This window comes from Oncorhynchus gorbuscha, unplaced genomic scaffold (assembly GCF_021184085.1).
Source record: "Oncorhynchus gorbuscha isolate QuinsamMale2020 ecotype Even-year unplaced genomic scaffold, OgorEven_v1.0 Un_scaffold_295, whole genome shotgun sequence".
Lineage (NCBI taxonomy): Eukaryota > Metazoa > Chordata > Actinopteri > Salmoniformes > Salmonidae > Oncorhynchus > Oncorhynchus gorbuscha.
Window position 1 is genome coordinate 35,001 of NW_025745159.1, and position 13,615 is coordinate 48,615.

At 37.7% G+C, this 13,615-nt stretch overlaps 1 pseudogene; it reads left to right on the top strand.

The window, feature by feature from the left end:
• The first annotated feature begins 7,232 nt into the window (after positions 1–7,232).
• The window catches only part of LOC124017636, a 52,405-nt pseudogene continuing 46,022 nt past the window's right edge, over positions 7,233–13,615 (top strand).

A 13,615-nucleotide genomic window follows, 5' to 3' on the forward strand; every position in this document is an offset into this window, starting at 1 on the left:
TAGATAGTGTATAGGTACAGGGTTAGATAGTAGATAGTGTATAGGTACAGGGTTAGATAGTGTATAGGTACAGGGTTAGATAGTAGATAGTGTATAGGTACAGGGTTAGATAGTGTATAGGTACAGGGTTAGATAGTAGATAGTGTATAGGTACAGGGTTAGATAGTGTATAGGTACAGGGTTAGATAGTGTATAGGTACAGGGTTAGATAGTAGATAGTGTATAGGTACAGGGTTAGATAGTGTATAGGTACAGGGTTAGATAGTGTATAGGTACAGGGTTAGATAGTAGATAGTGTATAGGTACAGGGTTAGATAGTAGATAGTGTACAGGTACAGGGTTAGATAGTGTATAGGTACAGGGTTAGATAGTAGATAGTGTATAGGTACAGGGTTAGATAGTGTATAGGTACAGGGTTAGATAGTGTATAGGTACAGGGTTAGATAGTAGATAGTGTATAGGTACAGGGTTAGATAGTAGATAGTGTATAGGTACAGGGTTAGATAGTGTATAGGTACAGGGTTAGATAGTGTATAGGTACAGGGTTAGATAGTAGATAGTGTATAGGTACAGGGTTAGATAGTAGATAGTGTATAGGTACAGGGTTAGATAGTGTATAGGTACAGGGTTAGATAGTGTATAGGTACAGGGTTAGATAGTAGATAGTGTATAGGTACAGGGTTAGATAGTAGATAGTGTATAGGTACAGGGTTAGATAGTAGATAGTGTATAGGTACAGGGTTAGATAGTGTATAGGTACAGGGTTAGATAGTGTATAGGTACAGGGTTAGATAGTGTATAGGTACAGGGTTAGATAGTAGATAGTCTATAGGTACAGGGTTAGATAGTAGATAGTGTATAGGTACAGGGTTAGATAGTGTATAGGTACAGGGTTAGATAGTAGATAGTGTATAGGTACAGGGTTAGATAGTAGATAGTGTATAGGTACAGGGTTAGATAGTGTATAGGTACAGGGTTAGATAGTAGATAGTGTATAGGTACAGGGTTAGATAGTGTATAGGTACAGGGTTAGATAGTGTATAGGTACAGGGTTAGATAGTAGATAGTGTATAGGTACAGGGTTAGATAGTGTATAGGTACAGGGTTAGATAGTGTATAGGTACAGGGTTAGATAGTAGATAGTGTATAGGTACAGGGTTAGATAGTAGATAGTGTACAGGTACAGGGTTAGATAGTGTATAGGTACAGGGTTAGATAGTAGATAGTGTATAGGTACAGGGTTAGATAGTGTATAGGTACAGGGTTAGATAGTGTATAGGTACAGGGTTAGATAGTAGATAGTGTATAGGTACAGGGTTAGATAGTAGATAGTGTATAGGTACAGGGTTAGATAGTGTATAGGTACAGGGTTAGATAGTGTATAGGTACAGGGTTAGATAGTAGATAGTGTATAGGTACAGGGTTAGATAGTAGATAGTGTATAGGTACAGGGTTAGATAGTGTATAGGTACAGGGTTAGATAGTGTATAGGTACAGGGTTAGATAGTAGATAGTGTATAGGTACAGGGTTAGATAGTAGATAGTGTATAGGTACAGGGTTAGATAGTAGATAGTGTATAGGTACAGGGTTAGATAGTGTATAGGTACAGGGTTAGATAGTGTATAGGTACAGGGTTAGATAGTGTATAGGTACAGGGTTAGATAGTAGATAGTCTATAGGTACAGGGTTAGATAGTAGATAGTGTATAGGTACAGGGTTAGATAGTGTATAGGTACAGGGTTAGATAGTGTATAGGTACAGGGTTAGATAGTGTATAGGTACAGGGTTAGATAGTGTATAGGTACAGGGTTAGATAGTGTATAGGTACAGGGTTAGATAGTAGATAGTCTATAGGTACAGGGTTAGATAGTAGATAGTGTATAGGTACAGGGTTAGATAGTGTATAGGTACAGGGTTAGATAGTGTATAGGTACAGGGTTAGATAGTAGATAGTGTATAGGTACAGGGTTAGATAGTGTATAGGTACAGGGTTAGATAGTAGATAGTCTATAGGTACAGGGTTAGATAGTGTATAGGTACAGGGTTAGATAGTGTATAGGTACAGGGTTAGATGGTGTATAGGTACAGGGTTAGATAGTGTATAGGTACAGGGTTAGATAGTAGATAGTGTATAGGTACAGGGTTAGATAGTGTATAGGTACAGGGTTAGATAGTAGATAGTCTATAGGTACAGGGTTAGATAGTAGATAGTCTATAGGTACAGGGTTAGATAGTGTATAGGTACAGGGTTAGATAGTAGATAGTCTATAGGTACAGGGTTAGATAGTAGATAGTCTATAGGTACAGGGTTAGATAGTAGATAGTGTATAGGTACAGGGTTAGATGGTGTATAGGTACAGGGTTAGATAGTGTATAGGTACAGGGTTAGATAGTAGATAGTGTATAGGTACAGGGTTAGATAGTAGATAGTGTATAGGTACAGGGTTAGATAGTGTATAGGTACAGGGTTAGATAGTAGATAGTCTATAGGTACAGGGTTAGATAGTGTATAGGTACAGGGTTAGATAGTGTACAGGTACAGGGTTAGATAGTGTATAGGTACAGGGTTAGATAGTAGATAGTGTATAGGTACAGGGTTAGATAGTGTATAGGTACAGGGTTAGATAGTAGATAGTGTATAGGTACAGGGTTAGATAGTAGATAGTGTATAGGTACAGGGTTAGATAGTGTATAGGTACAGGGTTAGATGGTGTATAGGTACAGGGTTAGATGGTGTATAGGTACAGGGTTAGATAGTAGATAGTGTATAGGTACAGGGTTAGATAGTGTATAGGTACAGGGTTAGATAGTAGATAGTGTATAGGTACAGGGTTAGATAGTGTATAGGTACAGGGTTAGATAGTAGATAGTGTATAGGTACAGGGTTAGATAGTAGATAGTGTATATGTACAGGGTTAGATAGTGTATAGGTACAGGGTTAGATAGTAGATAGTGTATAGGTACAGGGTTAGATAGTAGATAGTGTATAGGTACAGGGTAGATAGTGTATAGGTACAGGGTTAGATAGTGTACAGGTACAGGGTTAGATAGTGTATAGGTACAGGGTTAGATAGTAGCTCAGTTGGTAGAGCATGGCGCTTGTAATGCCAGGGTAGTGGGTTCGATCCCCGGGACCACCCATACATAGAATGTATGCACACATGACTGTAAGTCGCTTTGGATAAAAGCGTCTGCTAAATGGCATATATTATTATTATATATATTTATATTATTATTATTATTATTATTATATTATTATATTATTATTATTATTATATTATAGTAGATAGTGTATAGGTACAGGGTTAGATAGTAGATAGTGTATAGGTACAGGGTTAGATAGTGTACAGGTACAGGGTTAAATAGTGTATAGGTACAGGGTTAGATAGTAGATAGTGTATAGGTACAGGGTTAGATAGTGTATAGGTACAGGGTTAGATAGTGTATAGGTACAGGGTTAGATAGTAGATAGTGTATAGGTACAGGGTTAGATAGTGTATAGGTACAGGGTTAGATAGTAGATAGTGTATAGGTACAGGGTTAGATAGTGTATAGGTACAGGGTTAGATAGTAGATAGTGTATAGGTACAGGGTTAGATAGTGTATAGGTACAGGGTTAGATAGTGTATAGGTACAGGGTTAGATAGTAGATAGTGTATAGGTACAGGGTTAGATAGTAGATAGTGTATAGGTACAGGGTTAGATAGTGTATAGGTACAGGGTTAGATAGTGTATAGGTACAGGGTTAGATAGTGTATAGGTACAGGGTTAGATGGTGTATAGGTACAGGGTTAGATAGTAGATAGTGTATAGGTACAGGGTTAGATAGTGTATAGGTACAGGGTTAGATAGTAGATAGTGTATAGGTACAGGGTTAGATAGTGTATAGGTACAGGGTTAGATAGTAGATAGTCTATAGGTACAGGGTTAGATAGTGTATAGGTACAGGGTTAGATAGTGTATAGGTACAGGGTTAGATGGTGTATAGGTACAGGGTTAGATAGTAGATAGTGTATAGGTACAGGGTTAGATAGTGTATAGGTACAGGGTTAGATAGTAGATAGTGTATAGGTACAGGGTTAGATAGTGTATAGGTACAGGGTTAGATAGTGTATAGGTACAGGGTTAGATAGTGTATAGGTACAGGGTTAGATAGTGTATAGGTACAGGGTTAGATAGTAGATAGTGTATAGGTACAGGGTTAGATAGTGTATAGGTACAGGGTTAGATAGTAGATAGTGTATAGGTACAGGGTTAGATAGTAGATAGTGTATAGGTACAGGGTTAGATAGTGTATAGGTACAGGGTTAGATAGTGTATAGGTACAGGGTTAGATAGTAGATAGTGTATAGGTACAGGGTTAGATAGTAGATAGTGTATAGGTACAGGGTTAGATAGTGTATAGGTACAGGGTTAGATAGTGTATAGGTACAGGGTTAGATAGTAGATAGTGTATAGGTACAGGGTTAGATAGTAGATAGTGTATAGGTACAGGGTTAGATAGTGTATAGGTACAGGGTTAGATAGTAGATAGTCTATAGGTACAGGGTTAGATAGTAGATAGTGTATAGGTACAGGGTTAGATAGTAGATAGTGTATAGGTACAGGGTTAGATAGTAGATAGTCTATAGGTACAGGGTTAGATAGTGTATAGGTACAGGGTTAGATAGTGTATAGGTACAGGGTTAGATGGTGTATAGGTACAGGGTTAGATAGTAGATAGTGTATAGGTACAGGGTTAGATAGTGTATAGGTACAGGGTTAGATAGTAGATAGTGTATAGGTACAGGGTTAGATAGTGTATAGGTACAGGGTTAGATAGTAGATAGTGTATAGGTACAGGGTTAGATAGTGTATAGGTACAGGGTTAGATAGTGTATAGGTACAGGGTTAGATAGTAGATAGTGTATAGGTACAGGGTTAGATAGTGTATAGGTACAGGGTTAGATAGTGTATAGGTACAGGGTTAGATAGTAGATAGTGTATAGGTACAGGGTTAGATAGTAGATAGTGTATAGGTACAGGGTTAGATAGTGTATAGGTACAGGGTTAGATAGTAGATAGTCTATAGGTACAGGGTTAGATAGTAGATAGTGTATAGGTACAGGGTTAGATAGTAGATAGTGTATAGGTACAGGGTTAGATAGTAGATAGTCTATAGGTACAGGGTTAGATAGTGTATAGGTACAGGGTTAGATAGTGTATAGGTACAGGGTTAGATGGTGTATAGGTACAGGGTTAGATAGTAGATAGTGTATAGGTACAGGGTTAGATAGTGTATAGGTACAGGGTTAGATAGTAGATAGTGTATAGGTACAGGGTTAGATAGTGTATAGGTACAGGGTTAGATAGTAGATAGTGTATAGGTACAGGGTTAGATAGTGTATAGGTACAGGGTTAGATAGTGTATAGGTACAGGGTTAGATAGTAGATAGTGTATAGGTACAGGGTTAGATAGTGTATAGGTACAGGGTTAGATAGTAGATAGTCTATAGGTACAGGGTTAGATAGTGTATAGGTACAGGGTTAGATAGTGTATAGGTACAGGGTTAGATGGTGTATAGGTACAGGGTTAGATAGTAGATAGTGTATAGGTACAGGGTTAGATAGTGTATAGGTACAGGGTTAGATAGTGTATAGGTACAGGGTTAGATAGTAGATAGTGTATAGGTACAGGGTTAGATAGTGTATAGATACAGGGTTAGATAGTAGATAGTGTATAGGTACAGGGTTAGATAGTGTATAGGTACAGGGTTAGATAGTGTATAGGTACAGGGTTAGATAGTGTATAGGTACAGGGTTAGATGGTGTATAGGTACAGGGTTAGATAGTAGATAGTGTATAGGTACAGGGTTAGATAGTGTATAGGTACAGGGTTAGATAGTGTATAGGTACAGGGTTAGATAGTAGATAGTGTATAGGTACAGGGTTAGATAGTGTATAGATACAGGGTTAGATAGTAGATAGTGTATAGGTACAGGGTTAGATAGTGTATAGGTACAGGGTTAGATAGTGTATAGGTACAGGGTTAGATAGTAGATAGTGTATAGATACAGGGTTAGATAGTGTATAGGTACAGGGTTAGATAGTAGATAGTGTACAGGTACAGGGTTAGATAGTGTATAGGTACAGGGTTAGATAGTAGATAGTGTATAGGTACAGGGTTAGATAGTAGATAGTCTATAGGTACAGGGTTAGATAGTAGATAGTGTATAGGTACAGGGTTAGATAGTGTATAGGTACAGGGTTAGATAGTAGATAGTGTATAGGTACAGGGTTAGATAGTAGATAGTGTATAGGTACAGGGTTAGATAGTAGATAGTGTATAGGTACAGGGTTAGATAGTGTATAGGTACAGGGTTAGATAGTAGATAGTGTATAGGTACAGGGTTAGATAGTGTATAGGTACAGGGTTAGATAGTGTATAGGTACAGGGTTAGATAGTAGATAGTGTATAGGTACAGGGTTAGATAGTGTATAGATACAGGGTTAGATAGTAGATAGTGTATAGGTACAGGGTTAGATAGTGTATAGGTACAGGGTTAGATAGTGTATAGGTACAGGGTAAGATAGTGTATAGGTACAGGGTTAGATAGTAGATAGTGTATAGGTACAGGGTTAGATAGTAGATAGTGTATAGATACAGGGTTAGATAGTGTATAGGTACAGGGTTAGATAGTAGATAGTGTACAGGTACAGGGTTAGATAGTGTATAGGTACAGGGTTAGATAGTAGATAGTGTATAGGTACAGGGTTAGATAGTAGATAGTCTATAGGTACAGGGTTAGATAGTAGATAGTGTATAGGTACAGGGTTAGATAGTGTATAGGTACAGGGTTAGATAGTAGATAGTGTATAGGTACAGGGTTAGATAGTAGATAGTGTATAGGTACAGGGTTAGATAGTAGATAGTGTATAGGTACAGGGTTAGATAGTGTATAGGTACAGGGTTAGATAGTAGATAGTCTATAGGTACAGGGTTAGATAGTGTATAGTGGTGAGGTTTTAATGGGTGAAGGGTGAGTTAGTCTGCCAATTTTTTCACAAAGCAATGAATTCATTCCACAGAAAAGTAGGCTGATACACAGCCAATACAGTAGGTGGCGACATGCACCTATAATATTTGTTTGCGGACCGACATAATAGCAACGAAGAAGAAGAAGCGGCAGAAAATTCACACGAAGAAGAAAATCCCCCTGCTCTTTAGTCTTGACTTCGTCGCCACCTAGTGGTCCACAAACACTCTGCAGGGAAGATGAATCATGTGGTTTGTCATGTGATGATAAACAGGAATTGAATTGTAAAAACTTGAAACGGTCAACATTTAGCGAGCAACGACACGATCCTATAGGTGTATACCTTAATTAAGGTGAGTACGGTTGTGAAATGATGCATGGAAAACATTTAGAAAGTTGAAAACTAGTCATGGCTCGGTTCGGTAGAATTCACCGCTTGTTGCAAAATATCTTTCCGGCCACTTGCTTCAAACTATCCTGCTGGTGATAACTACATATACAATTATTTCATGTAGCTATCTGAACTCGTTAACATTATACACATGAATACTATTTAGAGATGCAGTTTTAGTCTCTTGTTTAACCTGTGGCAGCTGTTTCTCTTCTTCTTTTTTTGTTTTACACAATACTAGAGTAGAAGTGGGCCAGAGCCCGAATTGCAGAGGTGCCTTTGTCGACCTGAGACCGTCGCCATGGTGGATTTCCTGGCGGAAAACAACCTGTGTGGTCAGGCGGTGCTGAGGATCGTGTCCCGGGAAACGCTATCATCGCCGAGCTCCTCCGCCTCTCGGAGTTCATCCCTGCTGTCTTCAGACTCAAAGACAAGAGCGACCAGCAGAAATACGGAGACATCATCTGTGACTTCAGCTACTTCAAGGTTGAGATGGGGGAGGGGGGGGTTGTCTTGTTCAATGAGTGTGAGATGAGATCACAGTGAAAGGACATTGTTTGGGGTGCACCTCCTTAGATAATGGACACACACACCGCCAGTGTCATGGTTAGGTCTTTCCAGTTATGTGATTGCCATCTGTCATCTATGAACTAGATTGTTTAGAATGTGTTATGGCATGATGATGATGATGATGATGAAGTACAAATCAAATCAAATTGTATTTGGTCACATACACATGGGTTAGCAGATGTTAATGCGAGTGCAGCGAAATGCTTGTGCTTCTAGTTCCGGCAACGCAGTACTAACCAACGAGTAATCTAACCTAACAATTCCACAGCTACTACCTTATACACACAAGTGTAAAGGGATGAAGAATATGTACATAAAGATATATGAATGAGAGATGGTACAGAACGGCACAGGCAAGATGATGATGATGATGATGAAGAACAGGGATAATATTATGTCCATGAGTAACCCTTTATATTCTCCTGTTGCCTTCCAGAGTACTACGACAGTCATTCAAGTTATGAACTATATATATATATATATACTATATTTATATACTCCTGTTGCCTTCCAGGGTCCAGAGTACTACGACAGTCATTCAAGTTATGAACTATATATATATATACTATATTTATATACTCCTGTTGCCTTCCAGGGTCCAGAGTACTACGACAGTCATTCAAGTTATGAACTATATATATATATATATATATATATATATATACTATATTTATATACTCCTGTTGCCTTCCAGGGTCCAGAGTACTACGACAGTCATTCAAGTTATGAACTATATATATATATACTATTTTTATATTCTCCCTGTTGCCTTCCAGGGTCCAGAGTACTACGACAGTCATTCAAGTTATGAACTATATATATATATATACTATATTTATATTCTCCCTGTTGCCTTCCAGGGTCCAGAGTACTACGACAGTCATTCAAGTTATGAACTATATATATATATACTATATTTATATTCTCCCTGTTGCCTTCCAGGGTCCAGAGTACTACGACAGTCATTCAAGTTATGAACTATATATATATATACTATATTTATATTCTCCCTGTTGCCTTCCAGGGTCCAGAGTACTACGACAGTCATTCCAGTTATGAACTATATATACTATATTTATATTCTCCTGTTGCCTTCCAGGGTCCAGAGTACTACGACAGTCATTCAAGTTATGAACTATATATATATATATATTTATATACTCCTGTTGCCTTCCAGGGTCCAGAGTACTACGACAGTCATTCAAGTTATGAACTATATATATATATATACTATATTTATATACTCCTGTTGCCTTCCAGGGTCCAGAGTACTACGACAGTCATTCAAGTTATGAACTATATATATATATATACTATATTTATATTCTCCCTGTTGCCTTCCAGGGTCCAGAGTACTACGACAGTCATTCAAGTTATGAACTATATATATATATACTATATTTATATTCTCCCTGTTGCCTTCCAGGGTCCAGAGTACTACGACAGTCATTCCAGTTATGAACTATATATATATGCTATATTTATATACTCCTGTTGCCTTCCAGGGTCCAGAGTACTACGACAGTCATTCAAGTTATGAACTATATATATATACTATATTTATATACTCCTGTTGCCTTCCAGGGTCCAGAGTACTACGACAGTCATTCAAGTTATGAACTATATATATATACTATATTTATATTCTCCTGTTGCCTTCCAGGGTCCAGAGTACTACGACAATCATTCAAGTTATGAACTATATATATATACTATATTTATATACTCCTGTTGCCTTCCAGGGTCCAGAGTACTACGACAGTCATTCAAGTTATGAACTATATATATATACTATATTTATATTCTCCTGTTGCCTTCCAGGGTCCAGAGTACTACGACAATCATTCAAGTTATGAACTATATATATATATACTATATTTATATACTCCTGTTGCCTTCCAGGGTCCAGAGTACTACGACAGTCATTCAAGTTATGAACTATATATATATACTATATTTATATACTCCTGTTGCCTTCCAGGGTCCAGAGTACTACGACAGTCATTCAAGTTATGAACTATATATATATACTATATTTATATTCTCCTGTTGCCTTCCAGGGTCCAGAGTACTACGACAATCATTCAAGTTATGAACTATATATATATACTATATTTATATACTCCTGTTGCCTTCCAGGGTCCAGAGTACTACGACAGTCATTCAAGTTATGAACTATATATATATACTATATTTATATACTCCTGTTGCCTTCCAGGGTCCAGAGTACTACGACAGTCATTCAAGTTATGAACTATATATATATACTATATTTATATTCTCCTGTTGCCTTCCAGGGTCCAGAGTACTACGACAGTCATTCCAGTTATGAACTATATATATATGCTATATTTATATACTCCTGTTGCCTTCCAGGGTCCAGAGTACTACGACAGTCATTCAAGTTATGAACTATATATATATACTATATTTATATTCTCCTGTTGCCTTCCAGGGTCCAGAGTACTACGACAATCATTCAAGTTATGAACTATATATATATACTATATTTATATACTCCTGTTGCCTTCCAGGGTCCAGAGTACTACGACAGTCATTCAAGTTATGAACTATATATATATACTATATTTATATACTCCTGTTGCCTTCCAGGGTCCAGAGTACTACGACAGTCATTCAAGTTATGAACTATATATATATATATACTATATTTATATACTCCTGTTTCCTTCCAGGGTCCAGAGTACTACGACAGTCATTCAAGTTATGAACTATATATATATATACTATATTTATATACTCCTGTTTCCTTCCAGGGTCCAGAGTACTACGACAGTCATTCAAGTTATGAACTATATATATATACTATATTTATATTCTCCTGTTGCCTTCCAGGGTCCAGAGTACTACGACAATCATTCAAGTTATGAACTATATATATATATACTATATTTATATACTCCTGTTGCCTTCCAGGGTCCAGAGTACTACGACAGTCATTCAAGTTATGAACTATATATATATACTATATTTATATACTCCTGTTGCCTTCCAGGGTCCAGAGTACTACGACAGTCATTCAAGTTATGAACTATATATATATACTATATTTATATTCTCCTGTTGCCTTCCAGGGTCCAGAGTACTACGACAATCATTCAAGTTATGAACTATATATATATACTATATTTATATACTCCTGTTGCCTTCCAGGGTCCAGAGTACTACGACAGTCATTCAAGTTATGAACTATATATATATACTATATTTATATACTCCTGTTGCCTTCCAGGGTCCAGAGTACTACGACAGTCATTCAAGTTATGAACTATATATATATACTATATTTATATTCTCCTGTTGCCTTCCAGGGTCCAGAGTACTACGACAGTCATTCCAGTTATGAACTATATATATATGCTATATTTATATACTCCTGTTGCCTTCCAGGGTCCAGAGTACTACGACAGTCATTCAAGTTATGAACTATATATATATACTATATTTATATTCTCCTGTTGCCTTCCAGGGTCCAGAGTACTACGACAATCATTCAAGTTATGAACTATATATATATACTATATTTATATACTCCTGTTGCCTTCCAGGGTCCAGAGTACTACGACAGTCATTCAAGTTATGAACTATATATATATACTATATTTATATACTCCTGTTGCCTTCCAGGGTCCAGAGTACTACGACAGTCATTCAAGTTATGAACTATATATATATATATACTATATTTATATACTCCTGTTTCCTTCCAGGGTCCAGAGTACTACGACAGTCATTCAAGTTATGAACTATATATATATATACTATATTTATATACTCCTGTTTCCTTCCAGGGTCCAGAGTACTACGACAGTCATTCAAGTTATGAACTATATATATATATACTATATTTATATACTCCTGTTGCCTTCCAGGGTCCAGAGTACTACGACAGTCATTCAAGTTATGAACTATATATATATACTATATTTATATACTCCTGTTGCCTTCCAGGGTCCAGAGTACTACGACAGTCATTCAAGTTATGAACTATATATATATACTATATTTATATACTCCTGTTGCCTTCCAGGGTCCAGAGTACTACGACAGTCATTCAAGTTATGAACTATATATATATACTATATTTATATTCTCCTGTTGCCTTCCAGGGTCCAGAGTACTACGACAGTCATTCAAGTTATGAACTATATATATATACTATATTTATATACTCCTGTTGCCTTCCAGGGTCCAGAGTACTACGACAGTCATTCAAGTTATGAACTATATATATATACTATATTTATATACTCCTGTTGCCTTCCAGGGTCCAGAGTACTACGACAGTCATTCAAGTTATGAACTATATATATATACTATATTTATATTCTCCTGTTGCCTTCCAGGGTCCAGAGTACTACGACAATCATTCAAGTTATGAACTATATATATATACTATATTTATATACTCCTGTTGCCTTCCAGGGTCCAGAGTACTACGACAGTAAGCTAGAAGCCAAACCAGATCTGCAGGATCTGGACGATGAGTTCCGGGAGAACAACCTGGAGATACTCTCACGGTTCTACCTGGCGTTTGAAAGTGTCCACAAGTACATCGTTGATCTAATCAGGTCATACAGAATTACCTGTCTGTCTCTCTGTCTGTCTGTCTGTCTGTCTGTCTGTCTGTCTGTCTGTCTGTCTGTCTGTCTGTCTGTCTGTCTGTCTGTCTGTCTGTCTGTCTGTCTGTCTGTCTGTCTGTCTGTCTGTCATACAGAATTACCTGTCTGTCTGTCTGTCTGTCTGTCTGTCTGTCTGTCTGTCTGTCTGTCTGTCTGTCTGTCTGTCTGTCTGTCTGTCTGTCTGTCTGTCTGTCTGTCTGTCTGTCTGTCATACAGAATTACCTGTCTGTCTGTCTGTCTGTCTGTCTGTCTGTCTGTCTGTCTGTCTGTCTGTCTGTCTGTCTGTCTGTCATACAGAATTACCTGTCTGTCTGTCTGTCTGTCTGTCTGTCTGTCTGTCTGTCTGTCTGTCTGTCTGTCTGTCTGTCTGTCTGTCTGTCTGTCATACAGAATTACCTGTCTGTCTGTCTGTCTGTCTGTCTGTCTGTCTGTCTGTCTGTCTGTCTGTCTGTCTGTCTGTCTTACAGAATTACCTGTCTGTCTGTCTGTCTGTCTGTCTGTCTGTCTGTCTGTCTGTCTGTCTGTCTGTCTGTCTGTCTGTCTGTCTGTCTGTCTGTCTGTCTGTCTGTCTGTCTGTCTTACAGAATTACCTGTCTGTCTGTCTGTCTGTCTGTCTGTCTGTCTGTCTGTCTGTCTGTCTGTCTGTCTCTGTCTGTCTGTCTTACAGAATTACCTGTCTGTCTGTTTGTATGTCTTACAGAATTACCTGTCTGTCTGTTTGTCTGTCTGTCTTACAGAATTACCTGTCTGTCTGTTTGTCTGTTTGTTTGTCTGTCATACAGAATTACCTGTCTGTCATACAGAATTACCTGTCTGTCATACAGAATTACCTGTCTGTCTGTCTGTCTGTCATACAGAATTGTCTGTCTGTCTGTCATACAGAATTGTCTGTCTGTCTGTCTTACAGAATTGTCTGTCTGTCATACAGAATTACCTGTCTGTCTGTTTGTCTGTGTTTGTCTGTCATACAGAATTACCTGTCTGTCTGTCTGTC